The sequence below is a fragment of the Podarcis melisellensis genome, assembly GCF_964234715.1.
Source record: "Podarcis melisellensis genome assembly, chromosome: 9".
In the NCBI taxonomy this organism is placed as follows: domain Eukaryota; kingdom Metazoa; phylum Chordata; class Lepidosauria; order Squamata; family Lacertidae; genus Podarcis; species Podarcis melisellensis.
In genome coordinates, this window is record NC_138541.1 from 22,325,521 (window position 1) to 22,341,379 (window position 15,859).

Here is a 15,859-nt window from a genome sequence, read left to right on the forward strand (position 1 = left end):
AAGGCTAGTGGAGGCTGGTTCATTAGGGCCAAACAAGCACAGACCCACCAGTCTAGTCTTGGTTCCCCCTACTCAACCCACTTGCCTTTCTATTTATAATCAGTCCAAGTGGTGACTGCCTGTCAGTGTCTTTATTCTCCGATTTGCCCTTGTAGAACTCAAAATGGAGGAAAATGGGGACACAAGTAGAATTAGTTGGCACCTCCTGTCATTGACTCCAGCTCCACCTACTGTTGGCCTCCCTGCCTTCCACCCTACAAGTCCCAATGGGTTCCAGCCGCCACTAGTGAAGGACCCCTTCCTATAGATGTTCATGTTTTGTGTGGGGGTGGTTCATGTTGTTGAGCATCGGAGGCATTAGCATCCAAATAGAAATTAAGCAACACAATTGCTCTTGAAGGAGCTTCTTTGCTTGTTTGCTTCACTGCTTGTAAGCTCACCAGTCTGTCTGCCTGCTCAGTGCCTGTCTTGCTTTAACTGCCCAGTTCACCTACCTCAGCAAAGACCAGCCCTGGCCTACCTGACTTGCCAGTTGCTGTGCTTCCAATCTGCCAGCTCCTCAATTTCATGCAGAGTATATTTGTGGTTATATAGTTGCTAAATGTTCCAGGCTGTTCCTTAAAAAGAAATCATGGAACATCACCAGAGGCCATATCCAAGTATGCTGAACTGAAGAAATGCAGAACATTATGCAACACTGCTTCTGTGTTGGCTAACTGAGCATTTCCTAATATCATAGGCATGTAGGGAGACTGCAACATATGCTTGTTGTGTATGTGAAGAAGTACTTTCCTTTGTCCTGAATCTTCCATCATTCAGTTTTATGGGATGTCTCTGAGTCCTAGTGTTATAAGAAAGGCAGAAAAATTTCTCCCCATTCACATTCTCCACAACATACATTATCTTATATACCTCTAACATGTCCCCCGTTTTTCATCTTTTCACCAAACTAGAAGGCCTGAAGTTGTAATCTCTTCTCAAAGCAGAATTGTTCCAACCCCCTTGATCACTGTGGCCGCCCTACTTCTGAAACTTTTCCTGCTCTAAAATGACCTATTTGAGGTGAGGCAAGCAGAACTGTACACAATATTCCAAGTGGGGTCTCACCATAGATTTTATAATGGCATTGTGCTATTGGCAGTTTTATTTTTGATTCCTTTCCTAATGGCAGTAGAGTATATTCAAATCTTCATTCTGCCATAAAATGTAAGCAGATGATCTTGGATTAATAGCCATTATTCAGCCTAAACTACCTCATTGTGTTGTTGGGCAGATAACTTGGGAGAAGGAGAAGAACAATGCACTTTGCCCTGAGATGAAAGACGGGGTTAAATGATGGCGTAAGATGGTCACATATTAGTTACCCAAAAAACCATCATAATTGCCATTTGTCAGCCATTCTGTTTTAGCGCATCTAAGATCAGGGCAGCGCAACCAATTCCCTCACATAGAGCACCGAGCCCAGAGGGCACCTTCCTGCCTCCTTCCCAGAGCCTAGTAAGTGCTAGCTTCGGGGAAGGAGGTGTGAGGGACCTGACAGGGTCCTAGAGTCCTCCTGCCTCCTCCCAAAGGGAAGGCATTTTCATTTGGCAATCACCTGTATAAAACTTGAGGTGGTACAGACCATGCATAAGGACTGTGTCATTCCATTATGTGGATCTGAAGTAGTTTTAAAAGGTCTGTCTTGGGAACCAACACCAGCTTTGTCTTGTTATTGTCCTTCAGCAGAACACAAGATGATGCACAAGATGAAGGCCATTTCTTCATCTGGTTTAGTATTGTTTACTTTGACTGGCAGTGGATCTCCAAGTTCTCAAGCTGAGGTCTTTCACATCAATTGCTATCTAATCCTTCTAACTGGAGACGCCAGGTCCGACCCTGGGAGCTTCTGCTTACAAAGCATGCAGAATTCCTCTCCTTAGATTGCAAGGATCTGTCTATTTCAAGTTTGTCCTTTTCCCCATTTCAAATTCAATTCTCTTGCAGCAATTTGTGGTGTGTGTGTTTTTAATACTTATGAAAATTCGCCAGCATTTAAGTGCAGATTTCTCCTAACAAACACATTTTTATATGCAGTTTTGACTGATGTATACATTTTTGCAAGCAATTTCCCTTAACATAATGCATTTCTGTTTGCAACTCTCACTAATTTCTTCATTTTTGTGCACACTTTCCCTTAAAATATGCATTTTTGAAAACATTGGTTTGTTGCAGAACTGAATTGCAATATTCAGATATGTGCTACTATTAATTCAGAAAGTACAGAGTTGATAGATTTGGCTTGAAATGCACCCTGAATAGAATCTCTCCTCCCATCCTTATTTATGGATAAAGATCTGTCCCCAAAAGCAACTATAGAAAAGATTTGTTGTGCTGCATTAGTTGCATGAGGTATATTTGGAAATGCACACGCAGGAACTTGACCTTTTACTGGGAATACTTAGGATGAGGGATTGGTTGACAGAAACAAAGGCTCGGCGTCCTCCAACCTCTTACTTGAGTACCAGCAAACAGGCAGCTACCTGCAATTGAAATTCTAGCTTCTCAGTTGGAATTGCAAATATATTACATTAAAAAATAAAATACTGTAGGCTTTTCAGTTAGAACTGCAAATGTATATAATTACCCTGTCAGAATGGCAGAATGAAGGTCAATTGAGCTTCTAGGTCCTGATGACGAATCTGATTACTATATTTCTTTTCAAGAGAAAAGCTTGGGGAAGGTTAAGGTGACCTGACTCTTTCTCTGTGTCTCTTTAAAACAAACTCAACAACTTCTAGTCCTGTTTATCCACAGATTCAGCCTTAAAGAGTTTCATTGCCAGAGGTGCTTTTTCACACCCTTCCTCATTAGCGCAGTGAGTGACTATGCGAATATGGAATTTAAATCAATGCAACTGCTAGAAACCTTAAGGCTAAACAGGTGATTAAGTAGTAATGGGTTGAGACACTATCATCCAATCATGGAGCAAGTGGAGTGCCATGCCAAATGCCCGGCCAGTCACAGCTTTCTGCCAAAGCTCAGCAAGTACATGTGAAATTAAATCTCTTATCTCTTATCACACTCTGGAGTAGAAAAAGAATTTAACTCTCATAACAAGTCAATTTCAAAAAGACATCCCCGAATAGAAAAGAGTCAGCATTCATGTCATTTAAAAATAAATAAATAGATTTGTTTCCCCACATTTTGTTTACACATCTTGCCTGTGCTGAAATATTTCTGAAATTTCCAAGAATGGCAGATTCTCAAATAATAAGGTTGCAAATAGCACGCAATTGAGTCTTGTGTGTCTTGCACCATGAAGAATTCCTCTACAGGCAAACTTCCCTATAAAGGGGGGGTGTTGTTTGTTTGTTGAGGGTTGCATTTCCTTATTGTGAACTTGACAGTGTCCACATGCAGGCAGTGGGTGGAGCAAAGCCAGTGGTGGGCGGGGCCAAAGTGGACAGGGCACCCCCTTCTCTCTCTCTCTTAGTGATATTCTTATAAGAACCACCCCAGCGCATCTCTCCCAGCATCCTGTTCTCACAGTGGCCAGGCAGACGCTTATTGGAATACAGTGGTACCTTGGTTCCCAAACTTAATCCATTCCAGAAATCTGTTCCAAAACCAAAGCGTTCTAAAACCAAGGCGTGCTTTCCCATAGAAAGTAATGCAAAATGGATTAATCAGTTCCAGACTTTTAAACAGAACCCCTAAAACAGCAATTTAACATGAATTTTACTATCTGATGAGACCATGGATCCATAAAATGAAAGCAATAATCAATGTACTGTACTATAAAATAAATAAGACAGTATTGTAGATGATAATTGTTTTATTATTATTTTTTCTAACATGCACTGATGATAGTCATTGTTTGGATGGGGGGGCTTTTATCCATTTCTGCAGTCACGGAATCAATCAATTAGTAGCTGAACTGAGTTCCACACAGTCACAAAAGCAAGTCACAAAAACAAAGTCACAAGCCTCAGTCACAAGTCAGTCCCATAAAATGAAGAACAAGTCATAGGAAGGAAAAAGCCACACAAACAAAAACGCAAAAACGAAAGCTCCAAACATCACCTCTGTGTTGCGTGGGTGCTAGGGACTCAACAGCCAACAGACTCAACAGGAAGCTTCTGATTAGCAGCGGGGAATTCAATTTACACTCCATAGGAAGCAGAACATGTTCAACTTCCAAGGCAAAGTTCACAAACGGAAACACCTACTTCCGGGTTTGCAGCGTTCTATTTCCAAGTTGTTCATAAACCAAGCTGTTCTCAAACCAAGGTACCACTGTACTGAAATCAGGATCTCATTTCAATAGCACTCTCTCTGCTTGTGACTCCCAGCAACTAGCACTCAGAGACTTGCTGCGTCCAACAGTGGAGATAGAGCATAGCCAGTGTGGCTAGAAGCCATAGATAGCCTTCTTCTCTTTGGTATTCCTAGAGTGGGGTAGGGCAATAGCTCAGTGCAGAGCACCTGCTTCCCATGCAGAAGGTCCCAGGTAGCATTGTGAATGTCCCCTGTCTTGAATTCCAGGGGAGCTGCGGCCAATCCCTGCACTGAACTAGATGGCTCAGTGGTCTGGCTGAGTATAAGGCAACTTCTTATGCTCCTAGATGATCTAGCCAGTGCTTTATCAAACAGGATTCTGAAACTTAGCCAAAGATCAATCACCACTGCATAATTTACAAATGACAGCTTAGCTTTTTCTTATTGTTCAGAGCATTGCTGCAGAAGAACTGGAGACATCGCACAGGCAGAGATGCAGCACGTCTATACATGCCTAACAGTTTAATGACCTGTAACAATGGGTGTGTCTCTTGGAATTGAGATAAGTGGCTATTTCAGGGCTTTCATTGTCGGTGACTGAACTGAAGAAAGGTGAGACGTGATTCTCTTAGAACCCTTTTCATATTTTTTAGTTTATACTCTAAATCAGGGATAGGGAAACCTGCAGCTGTCCACATATTGTTGGACTCCAGCTTCTTTCAGCCTCGGCCGGCATGGCCAACACTAAAGGATGATGAGAGTTGGAGTCTAACAACATATAGAGGGTCACAGTCTCCCAGCCCATGCTCCGCACATAGGTTCAGTTATTAAGCGACTCTGGTGTTTGTTTTGATGGTAGTAAGCAGCAAAGCTCTTGCAAAAATTCTGGAACATTTCTAGCTTAACAAATATTATTGTCCACATGTGTCCATGTGCCAGTGGAACAGACTTCTGCCTGCAGAGTCAAATTTCACCTTCCTCTTCTCTCCATATACCATCTCCTGTGCCACACAAATAGTCCCCAGAAGGTTGGGATAGCCCCCAGAGCTTCGTCAACAGTCCACCTCTGCTATAATCTACATCACCTCATAGTTGCAGTGAAGGAAGATCAGCAATGGGCTGGTCCACTGTCCCTCAGACCATGTGGGGAGGGCGGACTATACTTTGAAAAAAAAAATATATGAATGAATTCTTATGCCCCACAAATAATCCAGAGATGCATATTTTTTAAAAAGAACACATTCTACTCATGTAAAAACACCAGGCAGGCCCCACAAATAACCCAGAGATGCATTTTAAATAAAAGGACACATTCTACTCATGTAAAAACATGCTGATTCCCGGACCGTCCATGGGCCAGACTGAGAAGACAACTGGGCTGCATCTGGTCCCTGGGCCTTAGGTTGCCTACCCCTGGTCTAGCGGTTATAGCAATGTGATGTACCAGTGTCAGTTATAGCAACGCACTTGTCACTTGCAAGGCATAACAGGTTTGCATGTTTAACCTTTCCCTCTTAATTGGCTTCTATGGGTGTTTTGGTTGTGGAATTATAGACAGACATCTCACAGTCATACAAGTTCCTTTCATTGCTGCCATTATAAATGCAAGGGAGAAAGGAGAAATTAAACTCTTACTGTTTAAAACCGTGAATTCCTGCCAGTCTCATATTTGATCAAAATGCCACCACACACAAGGTGTTAGAAAACCCCCAGTCTAGAAGGAAGCCTGCCTTTCAACATTTTGGCATGGCTGTGAGCCATTCAAGAAATATTTGAACACCTTCTAAACAGGAACCATGCTTAAAATTTAAATGCCATGGTACACTTGCATCAGCACAACCCATCGCCTTCATCTGTCCCAGCTTTAACAAAACATGTCTCTCCCGTATCGGTCTCTACAGTCACAGCAAGTGCTATAACTCTCCAACGGTTTGATGGCACCCCAAACGTATCCCACTGTCTTCTGAGGCAGATGGATGCCAACAGCAATTTTCCTCCTAATAGCTTTTGTTCCTGGTATCTGGGAGAAAAGGCTGGAAGCTTAGAGACAGAGATTCAGTGTTGGATTTTCCCTCCCCACTGCTATGAAAACTTCCATGGCTCTTGGACCTCTGGGTCAAAAAGGATGTGTGCCTGGGGTGGTTTGGGGACATGTTGGAGTGTGTGAACTGAGGAAGGCATAGATCCAGGTTCAGCTAGGAGACATCTGGAGAACCACTGCCAGAAGGGCCAGTATATAGCAAAATGGGCCAATAGTCTGACTTAGTACAATGTTTGAAATCCAGCTACAGGAAGGGAGGGAGATTTGGATATTTGTATTTGAACAGTACAGCTCCGCCTAGAATTTATCCCCATATCTCATGAAAGTCAAAGGACTTCTGCTGGTTTCAGGAAGCATTCAATGATATCCTCATTACTACATTGTTTTCCTCCTCCTCGGAAATGGCTTCATTTTTGCACCATGTTGTTGTTGTTGTTTAGTCATTTAGTCGTGTCCAACTCTTCGTGACCCCATGGACCAGAGCACGCCAGGCACTTCTGTCTTCCACTGCCTCCCGCAGTTTAGTCAAACTTATGCTGGTAGCTTCGAGAACACTATCCAACCATCTCATCCTCTGTCGTCCCCTTCTCCTTGTGCCCTCTGCCCTCCATCTTTCCCAACATCGGGGTCTTTTCCAGGGAGTCTTCTCTTCTCATGAGGTGGCCAAAGTATTGGAGCCTCAGCTTCACGATCTGTCCTTCCAGTGAGCACTCAGGGCTGATTTCCTTAAGAATGGATCGGTTGGATCTTCTTGCAGTCCATGGGACTCTCAAGAGTCTCCTCCAGCACCATAATTCAAAAGCATCAATTCTTCGGCGATCAGCCTTCTTTATGGTCTAGCTCTCACTTCCATACATCACTGCTGGGAAAACCATAGCTTTAACTATACGGACCTTTGTTGGCAAGGTGATGTCTCTGCTTTTTAAGATGCTGTCTAGGTTTGCCATTGCTTTTCTCCCCAGAAGCAGGCGTCTTTTAATTTTGTGGCTGCTGTCACCATCTGCAGTGATCACAGAGCCCAAGAAAGTAAAATCTCTCACTGCCTCCATTTCTTCCCCTTCTATTTGCCAGGAAATTTTGCACCATAGTGGAGCGCAAGTATCCTACATGCATGGAGGAAAATCATATTGATAATCACTAATTTAGATTTGAAAAGGGCTTTGCAAGAGTTAAGAGACACCCATCAGAAGGGGGCAGCAGAAGAATGTGTGTATGATATCACAACAGCCCCAAATCAAGTGTGTGCAAATGGGATAATTTTAGAACAATCATAGCTCTGTAGGCATCGCTGCTCCCATTAGGACACGCAGATAACAACTTACTGCAAATTAAAGATGATGCTAATTCCTTTTAATACATCCCTTTCCCACAACAGCTTTCTATTAATTTTTTTTAAAGAGCATCTATTCCCCATATCAAATTTAACAAAGTTAGAAGGCAGCCATATTAAAAGGAAAGTGAGCGTTGCTTTATTTGACAGTCGCACATTAATGATAATGAGAATGGGGTTCTTCACAGAGATCATTAAACAAGATGATGTTAAACTTAACTCTTGACAGTGGCGACATAAGTCACATCACATCACATAGGGTAAAAAGAAAAATCACAATTATCTAGCAATTACATGTACAACTATTAAAACCCCATGAGCCATTAAGGATATTAATGCCCCTGCTCTCTGCTCACTTTCTTTCTCAGCAGAAGAACAGTGTGCCTGGGTGCCTCTATCAACCAGAAATTAGCAAACAATTGCTTCCAAATAAAAGGCAAGCACTCACTTAATGAGGCCAATCAGAGAGCCACGTAGCCCCTGAAATAAGGGTTCATCCATAAACATCAATGCAAATGAATAAACAAGGGCAAAATGCAAGATAATCTAGATTTTGTAGGAACTGAGCTATGCATATCATTAGGCATTGGATTAGATGGTCTGAAAGATTGCCAAACCTCCTTAATAAATAAGTAATGTTTATCCCATATTTAAATGGATGTTTCATTCCAGCTAGGGATGTGGAGGAAATTCTCAATTCAGTTTAAGAGCCAGTGTAGTGGTTAGAGTGTCCGACCAATACCAGGAAGATCAGAGTTCAAATCCCCACTTAGCCCAGTGGCATATTGTGGATTGTCAGTGCCCAGGGCCATGCAGAGAGTGGGGGAGGGAGGAAAACGGATGGAATACACATGTGCCTTCAACTGCCTAAGGCATCCACGGTCACCCAGGAGATCGCAGCTGCAGATATAAGAAAAGCAGAGTCATTTCATAGTCTGGAGATGTCACTTCCTAGTTATCATGGAGAAGCTGTTTTCAACAGAGCCCAGCAACAGAAGCACACAGTTGTATTGAGGCAGCACTGGGCGTTGAAACTGTGCACCCCTAACAATTTTGCGTGGGACGCGGGTGGCACTGTGGGTAAAACCTCAGCGCCTAGGACTTGCCGATCGCATGGTCGGCGGTTTGAATCCCTGTGGCGGGGTGAGCTCCCGTCGTTCGGTCCCAGCTCCTGCCCACCTAGCAGTTCGAAATCACCCTTAAGTGCAAGTAGATAAATAGGTACCGCTTTATAGCAGGAAGGTAAACGGCGTTCCGTGAGCTGCTCTGGTGCCGGTTCACCAGAGCAGCTTCGTCACGCTGGCCACGTGACCCGGAAGTGTCTGCGGACAGCGCTGGCTCCCAGCCTCTAGAGTGAGATGAGTGCACAACCCTAGAGTCTGTCAAGGTTGGCCCGTACGGGCAGGGGTACCTTTACCTTTAACAATTTTGCACCCATGGCAACCGCCCCTGTTCCCCCAGCCCCCCGCTACACCACTGATTTAGCCACAGAGTTCACTGGGCCAGTCACTGCCTCTCAGCCTAATGTACCCCACAGGGTTGTGGTGGGGTTTAACTGAGGAGGGGAAGACCCATGTACTTGAATATCTTGAAGAAAAGGGTGGGGTAGGTGAAGGTAAAGGTACCCCTGACCGTTAGGTCCAGTCACGGACGGCTCTGGGGATGCACGCTTATCTCGCTCTATAGGGTGAGGGAGCCGGCGTTTGTCCGCAGACAGCTTCCAGGTCATGTGGCCAGCATGACTAAGCCGCTTCTGGTGAACCAGAGCAGCACACAGAAATGTCGTTTACCTTCCCGCCAGGGTGGTACCTATTTATCTACTTGCACTTGATGTGCTTTAGAACTGCTAGGTTGGCAGGAGCAGGGACCGAGCAATGGGAGCTCACCCCATCATGGGGATTCGAACTGCTGACCTTCCAATTGGCAAGCCCAAGAGGCTCTGTGGCTTTGACCACAACGCCACCCACGTCCCAAGGGTGGGGTACAAATGCAATAAAACACTTAAAAATAAGTCTGCATTTAAACTATCTATCAAATTCACACTTTGCAAAACAATATCAGAACTGAAACAAAGCCATCTTCAAAATCTTACCAAGTTCTTGTTCTTGAAGTGCAGTTCTTGAACCAACCATTGCTCAGAAAAATGCACATTTTAGGGGAAAGTGTGCCTAAAAATGAAGTTATTAGTGAAAATAGCACACAAAAATGCATTGTATGGGGGTAAATTGCTTGCAAAAAAAAGTCTACTTCAAAATGCCATGCATAAGCTTGTTATTACTACCAGTGAATTTCATGAAATAAAAAAATGAAAGAACCGAAATTGGCAGATATTTCCATCCCATCCCTAATTCCAGCCTGTGGCGTCTGTTTTGGCCCAAACATATACAAAGCTGAACACTTTTGGCACCAAGCAAAGAAAAACTACCCAAAAAACCCCCACACTCAGCTTTTCCTATATTGTCTGACAGCAAAACAAAAAATAGGTTATCCCACAAAGACTGAGACCCCCCCCCCCCCAAGTTCAAAGGAATGGAGGCAATTACCAGTGCAATTAAGTAATTAAAGAAAGAAAATCAGAACAGCCAAATTAATCAGTTCTAATTGTGCACCCTACTCAAATTATTAATCTATTGGTGTTGTCTGCATGGCGTGGCCTGGTCACTCTTTTTTCAAGTAATAATAATAATGTCCTTATGAGAGGCTTTTCCTATCTCAAAAACAGCATGAAATGCCGAATACTCTGCAAGCATTCCTGCCCGCATATAAACAATAAACATGCATATGGCAGTATAAAATGTGATCCTATCCGTTTAATATGAGTATTTCAAGAATGGTTCTGAGCCGTTTATGATTCAGCCTTGAAGGCAAGCTGACATCATCCAGCTGTCTTTAATTACCATTACTCTGAGACTTATTTCTTTCCTTATCTGTTACTGCCCTCCAGCATTAGGCCAGTTTGATTAGATTGGGCTCAGCAACATTATAAATCTCTGCTTCTGCACATACAAAGCAAAACCACCAAGTCTCCATTTCTTCCTTACTGCATTAGGATGTCTGGGCTTCTCCCCAATAACTATTTGTTTATTACATTTATATTCCAACTTTTCTCCAAGGAGATCACGATGGCGTACATAGTTCTCCCTCTCCCTATTTTATCCTCACAACAACCCTGTGAGGAGGGCTGAGCGAGAGTGGCCAGTCTAAGGTCTCCTAGTGAGCTTCATAGCTGAATGGAGACTGGAATCTCCGTTTCCCAGGCATTAGTCCAACATTCTAACCACTATACTTCATGAGCTAAGACATGTGTCTAAGCTAAGGCCCCAGGGGCCGGATCCGGCCCAATTGCCTTCTAAATCCGGCCTACAGATGGCCCGGGAATCAGCATGTTTTACATGAGTACAATGTGTCCTTTTATTTAAAATGCATCTCTGGGTTATTTGTGGGGCCTGTCTGGTGTTTTTACATGAGTAGAATGTGTGCTTTTATTTAAAATGCATCTCTGGGTTATTTGTGGGGCATAAGAATTCGTTCATTCCCCCCCCCCCAAATATAGTCCAGCCCCCCCCCACAAGGTATGAGGGACAGTGGACTGGCCTCCTGCTGAAAAAGTTTGCTGACCCCTGAGCTAAGAACTAAGGGTAGGGTCATCAAATGTTGCTTGTGATAAAGTGTCATACTGCAGCACCAGACTAGGTTTCTTCAACCTGGTGCTCTCCAGGTGTTTCAGACCATAATTCCCACCAGCATGGGAGCCAACTCCTAAAGGCCGAGGTCCCTTCAGCCCCACCCCCTGAACCAACAGGGTCATGCTGACTGGGGCTGATGGGAAATATAGCCCAAGACAATTGGAAAGTATCGGTTTGGGAAAGGCCATTCTTGGCATTACCAAGGGAAAGAGAAGGAGGAAGGAAACACACAGAACTGCTGTTTTCAGCAGCCACCCCCAAGTGTATCCTGCAAGGTTATGGTATGGCTAGTTATGGTATGGCTGCAGTGAGGAGGATCAAAGGGCAAAGCATAATAATTCCTAATTCCTACACCCAAGTTCTTCATTATGTTTGGGTGTCTTCAGAAATATACCTGGATTTAAACAGGCTTGGGTAGGCGTCCTCTTCCACTTTCAGAGATGTTTCAGCACAACAATACTCCAGCAACTACCTCTACAAACCTGTGCAGTAGTTCACAAAGAGGACTTCCAAACACCCTGGACAATGTCCTCCAATCAGATGTCAAGAAGTATCTATACAATGTTTAGAAGATATCTGAAGGCAGCCCCTGCATGGGGAAGTGTTAAATGTTTAATGTTTTATTATGTTTTTGTATATGCTGGAAGCCTCCCAGAGTGCTTGGCGCAACTTAGTCAGGTGGGCAGGATACAAATAATAAAATTATTATTATTTCTTCTTTGACCAGGGATTTCCACAATAGCCTCACAGAATTCTTTGATGGTGAATGGATGTTGCTTAGCCTTTAGGTGTTGCTACATGTGCAAACATTTTTCCTTCACTAACTGTTGCTTTTGAATGCTCCAATACAGTTCCAAAGGCTTTCTGAAGCCATACAAATTGTTATTATACCTTTAGTATCAATGCGCCAAAATGCCAGAGCGTTCTGTTCCAACCAAGCCATTGCAACAGCATTAAGAACAAGTCCAAAAGGTGTTTGGCTACAGCAGGTTCATTGTCCAACCAAAAAGGCAGAGTAGAGTAGAAGGATCTGGGCAGCAGTAGGTCACCCCAGAAGATGCTGTGTCTTTGGATTACTCATGTAATCAGATCAATGACTTCACTCTCCTTTGATGACTGTGGCTTTCTTCCAAGAGTACTCTTGTGCTTGACCACTTGAGCCCTTAGCCTTGCTCCCAAGATCCTGTGTGTGGATACACACACACCACAACAAATGGTTGGGAGGTGATGGGACACGTGCCCACACTATTTTGCAGCCTGGTCTCTTTTTCTGCTGCCATTTTGTGTTATACCCCACATTCCATGGTAGCCATTTTGTGACTGCCACCCAAGATACTTTCTAAAAATTCCAAAGGTGCCCCACTGGCCCCAAAAGCTTGGCAACCCCTGTGGCACCCAATGGCACATTGCCTCTGAGAATGAACAAGTCTCAGAACTGCAACATTCTTCATTGGTTCTTCATTCTTCTTTTCTTTTTAATCAAGCTGTAGGAGACAACTGCCTCAACAGCTTGAGACGTGATCTAGGAGCAGACATAAAGTGTGGTGGTACTGCAACATATTGAAAGAGTTTCACTTATACTTGTTTAAACCTCATATTGAAGAAAATTAGGAAATCCCCCCTTTCGAATAAGAATTCTAGAGGGAAAATGCCCCTACTCATTCTTATGGACTTTGCTTTAGAAATCTGTAAAGAGTACAGTTGCACTCATGAATATAATTAGCCCAGCCATCATTTAATTTTGATTTATTAACTAATTTAATCATCCCTATTGTAGTCTTGCCTGCCCTATAAGTAATTTGCTATTTTAATGTTTTGGGTCAATACTAATTTCATAATCTGTGAAATGTTGAATTAATAACAATTAAGACTTACCATCAGGCTCTCACTCCTTTGATTAATTCTTTCCACTGTCAATTCACCCCCTTTTCATAATAGTTTAGACAGCTGATCCAATAAAAATAGGTTCTTAAAAACCAGGGATGGCTAAGTTTGTTTGGTCGCATTCACCATTAGTCGACTCTTTCTGAGAATTGTATGCCAATAATGAGTGCACACTCTCACACAGGACACACAAGCAAAACAACAACAACAACAAAAAACCTTCTCCGTTGCGGAGGGTAGGTTACCATTCCCATTCTGCCATTACCATCCCCACTTCTTCATTCCTTTCCCAGGGGTGTGCGGTTCCATTCACACTTTTGTCAAATACGTCCTGATAGACCTGGAGTCAGCATTAACCACTTCCAATTAGCCTCTGACTTTGCCTCCCCCACCCCCGCAGCACACAAATACACTTCTGTACTTCAAAGTCTTTGAGAAGGTGTTACAGGATAATCCTTGGCAGTTGCTTTATCTTAATCTTCCAGTTTAAAAATAATTAAATATTAAAAGGTTCTATTTAGTGCCATGTCAGGCATACATAATAGCCTTCCTTTATCAAGCTGCTATAGTGGTAGCTAATTATTAAGTGAGTTCATGTACGTCTTGTTATTTAATCTCCCAGAACTGATAACTGATGTCAAATGCTTATTAGTAATTCATTCCCTGTTCATCTAGCTGACACACTACTGGCAACACCTAGACAAAACTACACTGGTGCTGGACAGTGTGTTGGGGTCCCATGAAATCTAGTGTAGCATAGCAGCAATAGGATGTTCTAGTGGGACTTCCGGGTTGGCGCCATTGCCGAATGGCGGACTCCCTCCGAGCTCCGGAGGGAGCCTGCTCGGCAGGGGTTGGGTCCTACCGCACCGGCGATGCGGGGACCCTTAAAAACCACGGCCACGGAGGCCGTGGACATGGAGACTCGGCTGGCACCGCTAGCGCCCTCCCGACTCGTGAAGGAGCCTTTTTAAAGGCTACGGATCGGGTGCCGGGGAGAAGCGTGGTGCTTTGAGTCCACCGCTATCCCTGCCGAGCGAAGCCGCATGCCATCCGGCGGAGAGCGCTGACTTCTTCCATTGAGAATTCGGATTTTAACAACAACCCGTGAGTAATTTGGAAACCGGGTTTAAAAGGAGAAAAAAAAAGAAATTTTTTCGGATTTGGCACGAGCGGGGGGGGGGGGTCCAAAAAGGAAGTCAGTCCTCCCCCCTACTGTAAACCTTCCAAAACAAGGACTGGAAAACCAAGGTCCAAAAAGAATTGGATTGCTGATAAAAACTAAGAATTCCACGATGGGAAACTACAAGAACTGTGCTGGAGGAAGAATGGAGGGAGAAGGAAAACGTAAACCCCCCCCCCCGGGAACCGGGGTGATTGAGGAGAGAGCCTGGTGAAAAGTGAAGGAGATTTTGACAGCTGTCAAAGTAGCTGTCAAAGTCGGAAACTCAAAGAGGACTTTAATACGAGGACTTTGCTGGTTAATTTTGCTACAATTTGTTACAATTTGTTAAAACTTGGATACAAAATGGTGAAAATATGGATAACAATCGGACTTTTGGATTAGAGAAAACAAAGTTACAACAACACCCCTAGAGGAGTTTCGGGACATTACAAAGAAGGTTGTAAGTGGAAAAATACCATCGGAATTTTACAGGACTGGTTATCTTCTGGGAAAGCTGCAAAACGGAAACAATATTGTGTCTACAGGGTGCTCAGCTAAAGGAGACAATAGAATTTTCTATTGAAGAAAGGAAGGGACTGAACGCAAGTTTTTGTTCCTGAATAATAATAACTCCTGCAGACTTACTAAACTTCTGAATTAGAACGTTTTAGCAGCGGAACAAGAGGAAACTGGACTATAACTTGGAAAGAACAATAGGGGGAGCTTTATTAAAAGATTTGAAGTTAAATGGTTTCAAAATAATTTTAAAAATATTTATAAAAAGAAAAAGCCAACAAGGAGTTGGGGGAAAAATGTGACTTATGGATTTTAAGAATTCCAGGCAGACAACAAGGATTGGTGGTCAGGGGGAAACTAAACCGGGGACGGGGGGGGGGGGGAGAAATAGAATCCAAAGGCTTGTCAACTATTTTCTGGATTGGCTTTTTTGTTTATCTACTATATTTCTTTACTTCTTATTTTCTTATATTTCTATTGTGTGGGGTGTCTTTATCATCAAAAAAAGGGAAATTGTGGAACGGAAAGGGGGCGGGCCCTGTGGAGAGAACTTTTGTCTTTTATTAAGTGTATTGATGAGGATTGCATAAATCTAAATCTAAATTTGACTAATGGTTTAAACAAACTAAGGTTTAATTTGAAGTGAGAGCTTGTGGAACCAACAATTTGACAGGGGAATATGGTAGGGGTGGGGGAAGGAGGGAGTCCCGGAAAGTGGGTATATGAAAATAAGGCTTCGAATGTACTTTAATCTTTTCTTTCTGTATTTCTGAAAATTTTAATAAATATTATTTTAAAAAAAATAGGATGTTCTAGTGCTAGGACCTAGAAACTTGTTGCACTAGCTGTGATTCTCTCAAAGTTCCTCCACCCCGTTCTTCAGCATGGAGATAATAATACCAGCCTATCTTACATGTCAGTTGGAAGGACGTGTAAAGGTAAAGGACCCCTGGATGGTAAAGTCCAGTCAAAGGTGA

General features: G+C 43.2%; 1 long non-coding RNA gene across 1 annotated transcript; it reads right to left on the reverse strand.

The window, feature by feature from the left end:
- Positions 1-11,921: 11,921 nt before the first annotated feature.
- Positions 11,922-13,905, reverse strand: LOC309377887. The gene is made up of 2 exons (XR_014171765.1): positions 13,193-13,905; positions 11,922-12,839 (listed from the first exon to the last, which is right to left on the reverse strand). It is a non-coding gene; the product is annotated as an uncharacterized lncRNA (long non-coding RNA).
- Positions 13,906-15,859: the final 1,954 nt, after the last annotated feature.